Source organism: Opisthocomus hoazin, chromosome 3, assembly GCF_030867145.1.
Source record: "Opisthocomus hoazin isolate bOpiHoa1 chromosome 3, bOpiHoa1.hap1, whole genome shotgun sequence".
Lineage (NCBI taxonomy): Eukaryota > Metazoa > Chordata > Aves > Opisthocomiformes > Opisthocomidae > Opisthocomus > Opisthocomus hoazin.
Window position 1 is genome coordinate 52,923,758 of NC_134416.1, and position 10,866 is coordinate 52,934,623.

At 44.9% G+C, this 10,866-nt stretch overlaps 1 non-coding gene across 1 annotated transcript; it reads right to left on the reverse strand.

Moving 5' to 3' along the window:
• Nucleotides 1–7,981: 7,981 nt before the first annotated feature.
• Nucleotides 7,982–8,067, reverse strand: TRNASTOP-UCA (transfer RNA opal suppressor (anticodon UCA)). Its single transcript has one exon. It is a non-coding gene; the product is annotated as a tRNA-Sec (tRNA).
• Between the last annotated feature and the right edge of the window lie 2,799 nt (nt 8,068–10,866).

A 10,866-nucleotide genomic window follows, 5' to 3' on the forward strand; every position in this document is an offset into this window, starting at 1 on the left:
AGCCTTAAAATGGAGATCCTGCCCACCCTCCAGCCCCCTTTTCTGCACATCTCTGCAAGGAAAAAGAGGAGCGGAGATCTGCTGGCATCTATTTAAGTGCAAAACAGGATGTATGAAAGCACAAATCTCAGATGGTCAATCTTGGATTAGGATAGCAGTTTTAAGTTTTGACAGGGTTTTAGGTGATGCAGAAGGAGAACAATAAGAAACTCAGGATAGGGAAGCTCCTGAAAAAGATTAAGTGATCCTGTGAAATGGTTCTGCGAGATACAATAGACCAGGGAGCATCATTTTTATATGCTCTAAAATTTAAAGGAACAGGAACCTAACACATCTATCATGGTTGTGTTCAAGAAAAGTTCCCCTGTTTTTTCCAGTTGTGCTGAGTTTCTTTACCTCTCAGTGACAGCATCAGCCTAGGGCCTATCAATACATCACCATGGGACAATTCACTCATGGCACACTTTAAATGAAATATCCACAAATTGGATTACAGCCTCGAAGCAGTCAATAATTCATGCTTTTGCTACATAATAACAAGTGCACTTGCATAGGAAAAACGACACTGAATTTAGCATAAACCCTTGTTTTTACAATTTGATGTGAAGAGAGCAGATGAAAAAGCACTGTTTTGTCTGTTCAGCGGCACTAACCTTAAATCTCCCCATCCGTGAGTGAATTCAAGGCTGTGAGCATTAGAGGGCAGCACAGTAACGCTTTCCCACCTGCAAGGAAAAGGGCTTTAGGATGCCACCACTTCCAAGTGGGCAGTTCAGACAGTTCTGTCAGGCCACCAGGAGATTCACGTATTCCCCACGAAGAGATCTCTCTTCTTAAAGGGCTGGGGAACAGAGGATGAGGACAGTGTTGGTGGTGGGAACAGAGGATGGGGACAGTGTTGGTAGCAGGAACAGGTAAAAGAGCAGTAACTATCACTTCATGGCTGTTCATAAACTTCCTGAATTTACAGTCTCTCTATTGGCAAAGGCTTATTTGTCCATTTGTGACTTGCTTTCTTTGCTTCTCACTTTATAAAGCTTTTAATGCTGTTTCCTGGGAAAGGGCCGAATCAATCCGGTGCAACGATTAACATACCAGTTGAGTTGTGATTGAAGCATATTGTATCTTCCAGACACCCAAAAAAACTCTGTCTTTGGAAAGGGCAAGTTTAAACATGAAAAGAACTAATGATCTGTAATAATGACAAATCACCCTGTGTGTTACCTAATTTACTACCGCCAGGCACCTTGGCAATTTTCGTACTCAGAGTAGGAGACTGGATCTTGGTAAATAATCCATAATTACACTACCACCAGATGAAGATTGATTCAAGGAGGCCATTTTTATCCTGCAGGATCTGAAGGATTTATTCTTTTCATTTTTTCTTTTGTGACTAAGTCCTCTAGTTGTGACAAGATAAATAAGTACATAACAGTATCAAAATATACATGAAAATGTTACAGAACTCCTCCATTGCCCAGGCAAGCCAGAAGACTGATCCAATTATTACAGGATGAGATAGCCCCAGCTCCCAAATAGATGTCACGATGAACCCAGCTGGAGATTCAGACCATCAAGTGACCTCCAGACTGTCATTCTGCAGGCCAGTGGGCTGGAAACAAGGCTAATGAGGAGGTGACCAGCTCCATCCCCGATCAGCCAGAGTTCCCGTCCCTGCCTCACACCCACCCCATCCTCCCTGTTCTCACAGCAGCTAGCTCACAGAGGACCAGCACTGATCAGAGGCAAACACTGAGCATCTCACAACTTGCTGTACCAGGCTGTGAGTGTCCTGAGGCAATGTAGCTGAAGGAGGTTTAGGAGGCATGAGTGACACAAAAAAAGGCATGCCCAGAACCACAGGGAAGCAAGAAAACTCTTTCACAACTAATTAGAATGGCATGGTGTCCTAACTCCATCTTTCAGGCAGGTGAGAAGTTTTTTTCTCCATGGTAAGAAAGAGAAAGCCTGTGAACAGATGCCTGAGGCCTGCAGCACACATTCAAAAGACAGGAAGGAAAAGAGAAGAAGAGAAAAAAAGTCTGCTTGCATACTTTCAGTAAACCAGCTGAGTGAAGGCTTGTATCATTGAATCAGCTTTTAAATCAACCAGACCTTCCACAGTTGAGGCCAATGCTTTCATTCTTGTATACTCAGTTTGACATCCTTTACCCACTCATTCAAATACTACCCGCTATCACTGAACTGTGCTGCAGGGTACTTGACAAAACAGTGAAAAAACAAAAACATACATAAACAAAACTTGGCATGATATGTCTTTCTGCCTATGTAGATCAGCACCCTTGCCTTTATTGAGAATTTCTTCAAAACAACTTCCTTTCCAGTAGACAGTAATTTAGCATTGTCCAGGGAAAACACTTTCATGTCACCCCTTTAATTGTACCACAGATGGCTAGAATCAGAGTAAGGAAACAGACACTTATGTGAATAGACTCATCATGATTAGTCTTCTAAAACTTGATTTGGAGAACAAAAGATATGATGGTTGCTTCTTGATTGCCTCTTAGAGCAAGCTCTGGCTGCTATTTGCCTCACGCATGTACTTTTTTCTTTGTGTGAGACTAAGTTATCTGGAGGGAAAGAATGTGTCAGGCCAGTTACCACCTTACATGGAGATGGGATGAGTGGTGTTCCCCAGGGCTCAGTTTTAGATCCAGTCTTGTTTAACATCTTTGTCAATGATCTGCATGAGGGGATTGAGTGCTCCCTCAGTAAGTTTGCAGATGACACATGTTGGGTAGGAGTGTCGATCTGCTTGAGGGTAGGAAGGCTCTGCAGAGGGATCTGGACAGACAGGCCAACAGTATGAGTTTCAACAAGGCCAAGTGCAGGGCCTGCACTTAGGTCACAACAACCCTATGCAACGCTACAGACTTGGGGAATTGTGGTTGGAAAGGTGCCCAGTGGAAAAGCACCTGGGGGTACTGGTCAACAGCCGGCTGAACATGAGCCAGCAGTGTGCCCAGGTGGCCAAGAAAGCCAATGGCATCCTGGCTTGTATCAGGAATAGTGTGGCCAGCAGATGTAGGGAGGTGATTGTATGCCCTGTACTTGGCACTGGTGAAGCCGCACCTCGAGTACTGTGTTCAGTTCTGGGCCCCTCACTACAAGAATGACATTGAGTTGCTGGAGCATGTCCAGAGAAGAGCAACGAGGCTGGTGAGGGGTATGGAGAACAAGTCTCATGAGGAGCGGCTGAGGGAGCTGTGGCTGTTTAGTCTGGAGAAGAGGAGGCTGAGAGAGGACCTTATTGCTCTTTATAGCTACCTGGAAGGAGGTTGTAGTGAGGCAGGTGTTGGTCTCTTCTCCCAAGTAACTAGCAATAGGACAAGAGGCAATGGCCTCAAGATGCATCAGAGGTGGTTTAGATTAGATATTAGGAAAAATTTCTTTACTGAAAGAGTGGTCAGGCATTGGAATAGGCTGCCCAGGGAGGTGGTGGAGTCCCCATCCCTGGAGGTGTTCAAAAAACATGTGGATGTGGCACTTCAGGACATGGTTTAGCAGGCATGGTGGTGTTGGGTTGACATCTGGACTTGCTGATCTTAGAGGTTTTTTCCAGCCTTACTGATTCTATGATTCTATGGGATATAACCAAATACACTTTTCAGATAGCTTCTGCCCAACTCATCACGTGTCTAAAAACTAAAGCAGGACTGTGAGCCCTCTGCCAGCTCTTCCTACTCAGTTGGATTACTGAATGCTGCCCGTTTCCAGCACACAGCAGTGGGACTACAGCAGTTTCATTTTCTTTCCTTTTCGTTTCAGTCTATAGAAACTTCAAAGTACAAAATAGCAGAGCGATGCAAAGAAGTGAGCCCCAGCAAATGGCCTGTCAGCTATTAAAAGTCTACTGCTGCTTTTAAACAGGTGAAGACACAGCTGTCTGCCTGTCTGCACCATCCAGCCAGAAGGGCTTGGGTAGGAAAATGCAAGGTAATCTTTGACAAGTGATCTTCCTGTGGATCCTTTCTGAGGCACTGGAAGGGGTGAAGGAATGTCAGACACACCATCTTTAATATGGGACCAGATAACTAAATGACAAGAACCCAATTCCACAAAAGCACTATTGTTCCTAAGACTAGAAAAAAAGTCCTGCCTAAAGCCTGTCCTATTCTGCACCAGAAAAAATGTAGTCAATTATGTTTTACTGTGTAAAGTTCCCCAGTGCTGCATCCAAATTTAACATCATGACTTTAGGATATATTTCCCTGATAGTCCAGATAATTCACTTTTTGCAGTTGTTTTCTGGTGTGTTTCTGTGATTGGAATGCACTCTGGACCTGGACCCTGACCTGGGAATTTGAGAACTCAAATGCAGCTCTGATGGTGAAGCTTGCTCTGCACACTCCCAGAGCTTCTGCTGTACCGACAGCTGCACTTCAGCAGCTATCGCTCACCTAAATCTGGTCGTGAGCTAAAAACGTGGGAGTTTTGTGGCCAGCTTCCCCGATGTACCTGCTCTTCATGCTTGCCAGCAGTGTTGTGCTCTGTGCAAAACACAGGCACTCTGGCAAACTTTTTTTTCCAAAAAGCATCGAGGCTTTGAATGCTGCCTCAGTTTTACACAATTGCATAGTTGTGATAGCATCCACCCAGAGGATCAGATGCCTGGGGGTAGTACATTTTTGAAGTGTCAGTGACTTCAAATGCCTGCCTCTTGCCAGAGCACCTCAACAGACAGACTCTTTTGGGGGTGATATTCTGTCAAACACAGAGAAAAGATTTCTTGGGCAAGTGGGACTCTACCCAGAGAACAAGGCATATGACTGGGAAAGGAGCTTCCTGGGTTCCTGATTGTAAGGCTACAATAGATACGCTTTAGGCAATGATTTAATAGTACAAATAGCACTGACAGTCTGTTTTCCTGCTCAGCATGGTCATAAATAATTGTAACATAGTAATTTTCTTGCTATTTTCTGCATTTCTAACTTTAAACTTCTTTGGAGAGTGCTTTTATAGAAGACCCCCTTGCTCTGTTTTTTGTTCTCTGATTGGCATGGGCCGATCCACACAGTTGGAAGAGGCAGCAGAAGATATTCTTATTCCCCTTTGTCCCGTACACAAGGTACAAGGGCAGTATGCCCTTCTCCTGATGTGTGGCTGTGATCTTCATGATTTGCTTGAGGGTGAGTTAATGCAGCAGTGCTCAGGCTTTGCCTGTGGAGTTGCTTATAGGAATGTGAGGATGCATGATTTGCTGTGATCTTCCTCTGTAGACCTCAATGGCTTTGTAGGTGCATCATGCCGTCTATACGGAGCACTCTACAAGCCTGGGACCAACTTTGAGATGAGTTCCTCCTTTATGTGAGATGTATCTGAAGTGAGTGCTATTGTTTGTGTAGGTTTTTAGACTGATTAAATTTGTCCTTGTTTATGTTGGAATATACTTTTTTCCTTGATTATCATCCAAGTGTGGAGGTGTTAAAAAATAGGTAACGTAGTTACTGAGTAGTAAATAATTTAATAGCTTCATCTCTCCACTGGTTTTTATAAAATCACACACAGTTTTAATGCGTGGCGTGTTTCATGGCTTGTAAACACACGTGGGTTGTGTATTTTGCTGATTCCGGTATACAGAGGACGCATAAGCATTTCCCACTTCACTAAGGGTACATGTTCTGTATAAAGCATTTATGTACTGCACACAGGGAGAAAGGGTTAACACTTTTTCTTCTCTTAAGCAGAACACATACACCCATCTGATAACTACAGAGGCAAAATCAACTGGTAAAGAAATACCACAATGACCTCTGCTGCAGAACTGCACTATATAGTTCTGGGGAAAAGATATGCACTGTTTATGCAGCTTCAGTTTTAAGGTGAAGTTTCTCTCTAGAGTATTGGATTTATTTTTTACTTGAGAACATGTCTGAAAATATCTTCAGCATAGTATAATCTGTCTCGTTATAACAGCAAAGAGAGCTCATCAGAAGTATATTTTATGAACTCCAAGTACAAAAGGTCTCTCCAATAGGGACAATATGACAGCTGGCAGACAAGCAGCAGACTCCGTCAGAGACAAAGCAAGCTACTTAACTGCTCTTCAAATCGAGTATGAAGACTTCTAACGAGCGGTGCCTCCAACACTAGTGACAATGTGTTTAGTGCATGTTGCCCTGCCATCACCTGTCCTTCTTTGAATGGTACATTACTGTGATCAGTCCTCTTTTGGAAGAACATGCAGTCCTCTTCTAATCAATCTCTTGCAGAATACTATGTTTAATTCCTGGATTTCACGGTTCTGCGTGATGCAGTTGGGTGTCGCTCTGCAGAAGAACAACTGCTGTGCGTGTGAAGTATTTGAGTGATTGGAGCAGCAGGGCGTAGTTGTGCAGGCTGCAGGAGATGGGGAAAGGTGTGAACGCAGTGTGAGCTGGGGAGCCACTGTTCATGAAGGGTGAAGCCAATTGGTTGGAGCAAGATATTTAGAGGACAGGGAGGAGAGGCTGAGAGTGATTGATGAGAAAAGACCACACTGGGGAAGAACGAGAGTCCCTGTGGAAAAAGACCCTTGGAAACATGTCCTTTCATGACAGAAGTACAATGACGTTGAAGATAATGGAATGAGAAAGTAAAGGAGGAAATTTCTTTAACAAATCTTCATTCTTATATGTTCTTAAATATTCCTATTCAGATAATTTTCCACTCACCACCCTTAAGGCAAATTCTTGATCTTGTAACAACTCAGTCAAGACCTGTACACTAATATGACGAAAGTATCTTATTCCCTGGACAGTTTTCTCTTTCATGGGAGGTAAGAAACAAGGGTGTGTACTTTTTGCAGTACAGAAATTCATAGTCTTGCAGCTGTTCCATTTCTATTTTTGTCTGTATTAGTGCTTTTTGCCACTCCTCAGCTGCATCTGTCTACCAAGAAAGATGGCCAACTGCCTGACTAGAGGAAAGCAGCTTGAAATGCAGTTTCTTTGTGTCAGGGACCTACCTCAAATCCCAGCTTGTGCTGAACATCCAAACAGTGGTTGTTCCCTCGGAAGTTGCTAGCCCTCTCCCTTTGACTTCCTTTCAAAGAGGACGATGCTCCAGACTCCTCTGCTCTGTCTTGGATCAGTGTCTCTATTACTGCTATGATCCCTATGCTCTCCCCATCATCTCATTTCACTCCCCTGTGGCTGATTGTTTTCCAGGCCTATGGCAGCTTCTCAGTGAGGAGATGGGCTATTTATTCCAGGTGGACCATCTCTAGCATGTGAATGTGGCCTGGAGAACTTTGATATTGGCTGGAAATAAACCAGCGTGTGACTCTTGATGAGACAAATCCAGGCTGTGCTGCTTCATCTTGTTTTTCAGCTTTCTGTTTTCATTCCCTTGGTTAGTTCCCCACCACCTTTTTTTTTTTTTTTTTTTAGTAAAGAAACACCTAATGCAAGAGTGTCACCAGGAGGATGGGGAGGGAAAACCACGGCATGAAAGGACCGAACATTTCAGCAGATAGCTATCTTGCTAGGAACACAGCATATAGAACATGCAGGAGTGCAGCTTGGACCGCCTTGACCGGGGAGGTCAAGCTGAAGGAAGGTACAGCAAGTTAGGGCAGAGAGCCTGTCCTGTGTTCAGCTGGGATAGGGTTAATTTTCACAACAAGCTGGTTGGGCTAACCCAAGCAGCCAATCAGATGGGCTATTCCATACCATGTGATGCCACGCTCAGTATTTAAGTGGGGAGCTGGCTGAAGGAGAGCCTTTTGCTACTCAGGAGCAAGCTGAGTGTTGGGTGGTGAGAACACTGCATGTTGCCTATGCTTTTTGTCAGTATTATTGATTGTTGTTTTCTTCTCCCTTTGCCATTCTGTTAAACTGTTCTTATCCCCACCCACAAGTGTTTGCCATTTTTCCTTCTGATTCTCATCCCCATCCCACTGGGGAGGGGGAAGGAGAGAGAGAGAGTAACTGCATGGTTCTTCTGTTGCAACTTGAGGCAAAACCACAACAGTTCTTGGTGCCTGAAAAGTGGAAGTGAACCACTCTGTCACTAGACAGCTACAGGTTTGAAGCCTGCACCCCAGACCACTGAGAGTCATCTTGCGTGCAGTCCTTCAGGAACAGTCTTCTCCAGCGTGGGTCTCCACGGGGTCACAAGCCCAGCCAGCAAACCTGCTCTGGCATGGTCTCCTCTCTCCACAGGTCCTGGAACGAGCCTGCTCCAGCACGGGGCTCCCCAGGGGCTCACAGCTTCCTTCAGGCATCTGCCTGCTCTGGCGTGGGATCCCTTCCATGGGCTATGGGTGGATATCTGCTCCACCGTGGACCTCCATGGACTGCAGGGGGACAACCTGCCTCACCATGGTCTTCATCTCGAGCTGCAAGGGAAGAGTCTGCTCTGACATTTCGAGCACCTCCTCCTCCCTTCTGCTTCACTGAGCTTGGTTTATGTGTCTTTCACATTGTCTCACTCCTCTCTCCTCACTGCCGTTTCACCACTGAGTTTTTTTTTCCTTCCCTTTCTTAAATATATTATCATAGAGGTGCTACCACCATCTCTGATTGGCTTGGCCTTGGCCAGCGGTTGGTCTGTCTTAGACTGGCACTGGCTTTGTCAAACATGGGGTAAGCTTCTTGTAGCTTCTCACAGAAGCCACCCCTATAGCCCCCCCCCGCTACCAAAACCTTGCCACACAAACCCAAAAGAGGGCCCTATTGCATTCCTTGCACTAAGGAACATGGTGTCTGCATTTACCTCCCTACATTTCAGTGAGAACCATCTCTATTGCCTCGAGAAGTTTAATTGCATTTGCTATGCTGCAAGCAAGGAGGTAGTTTAGAGGAAAGAATTGCTATCATCTTTTACACGCACACTCATTAATTTCTGTGATGTGCTAAATCTGTTCACTTCGTTGATGGTTAGTGCAGGCAATTTCTAATTGCTACCCATAATGCACTTCTAACCCCAGAGAAGCTAATTTTGCAGTCTTTATTTTCCTCCCCTTGCATTTTGTTAGGTGGGATTATGCTGATATCATGCAAATTTACAAGAGAAAATGTTGTCTGCTCTATAAAGCTACTGTCTGGACATCCAGAACAGAGCCAAGGGCCTCAAATGTTTATGCATGAAAGGAGCCAATGGCAGCAAAGTCTATATATTGTGATTTTTAGTATAAAGTAGTCTGCCTTTTCGATATTGAAAATATATTGGCTTCTTTCAGATGCTATTTTGTTGTGCTGTGCAACAAAGATATTTATAGTTCTAAGCTAAACGTATATCTCAGGACCTTTCAAAAATGACTGTTTCCTCCTCTGCAAGGCTTTCATTTTTGAAGTAATTATCCAGAGATATATGGATGGAATCCAGCTTTTTTAGAAAGGTGGAAGTTTTGTCCTGCTTACAGAAAAGCAAAAATAAGCTGGGAAACATAATGTCACATCTTCTTTCCACAAAAAGAAGTAATCTAGCAGCAGTGGCCATGCACGAAGAACTGGAGTTTATGGAAATACCACCCCAGTGTCCCATTTGGTGAGAGAGGCCTTCCACGTCCGGGACAGTTGACTCCTCCACTGGCTTCATACATGGGTGTTAGCGTGGGTGCAGAAGTCTGAGTCTTCCAGATTGTGTTTACTTTGAAGAGGCGTCTCTGCCTATGATTCCAGTCAAAAACTAATCAAGCCTGCAGCCTAAACTGAGCTTGCATTAGTGAGTTGCTGTCTATATTGCTGGAGAGCTTCATGTTGTATTTTCCTTCTTGTGACAGCGTGCTGTGGGGCCAGATGAACAACCAAAGCTGTTGCAAGGGGGAGAGATTGTAAGACAGCAGGGAAAAAACAGGGATTGCGTTTTCAGTACCTGTAACGTGAAACTTCTTTTAATATTTGTCTCATCAAGAGGCTGAACTTCAGCCAGACTGCTCCACAGGTATGTTACGTTCAAGATCTGAGGGGCCTCCTATATCCACATGTCCCATTACACACAAGCGCATTGCTGTTAGCCAGAAAGTAACTCTTCTGAAGAGCGCAGTGTATTGCCTCAGTTACTGCCCAGAAAAAGGAACAATGAATCAGAGGCCAGAAAAAACCCTCAAGCACTAGCTATAGGAAAATAGTTAGGCTTGAAAGCAGACTGCTAAATGTACTGTCCTGTGCTGCAGCGTGCCTTCAGAGTGGCCTTTGGGGAAGGACTGATCAGGAAACACTGGGCAGGAGTTTACAGTACCTTTTGTGCACAAAAGCATGTTTCACTTTGGAAAAGTGACTTGGATGCTGGGTCTCCTCACCTGGTTTTTAGGGCTACAGGTAAACATCTGCCCTCCTGGCTGGGTCCTGCCCTGCCATTAAGCCAAACGAGTGGATTGTGCACCAGAAAAGGATGGGACAGGACGTGAGAAATTGCTGGATGCACAGATAACCTCGCGAGGAGCTGACAGAAGTTAGAAATAGCACTGTGAGGGATGGCTGGATTTCACAGGTGGCTGAGAGGAAGTTAAGTGGGAGACGGCCAGGCTTCATAGATAACTGAACTGGGGAGTGATGAGGTCCTTCCCAGCTGCAGTCCTGCAAGGCCACCAGAGCCTAGGTAACCATATCACTAACACTTTATTTGGGTACAGATGTAGCAAATCTGGCACCCATGGGAAAAAAATAGCAGCTGTTTTCTTGGGAGGAGTCTGTGGTAAGCAAAGGGAGATATCAGGGCAGCAGAAAGAGGGATCAAAAATAGGATAGGGGATGCACATAAGATGCACAAATCCTGTAAGTGATGTGGCCTGGGCGGTACCTGATGGTCAGCCCTGCACAAATGAACCGAATGTGTTCTTCTGGCAATACCACAGGGATCCAAGATGTGGCTGGGAGCTCTGGGTTTGGGGACGGGGTGCTCTCCCGGGCTCACAAGGGG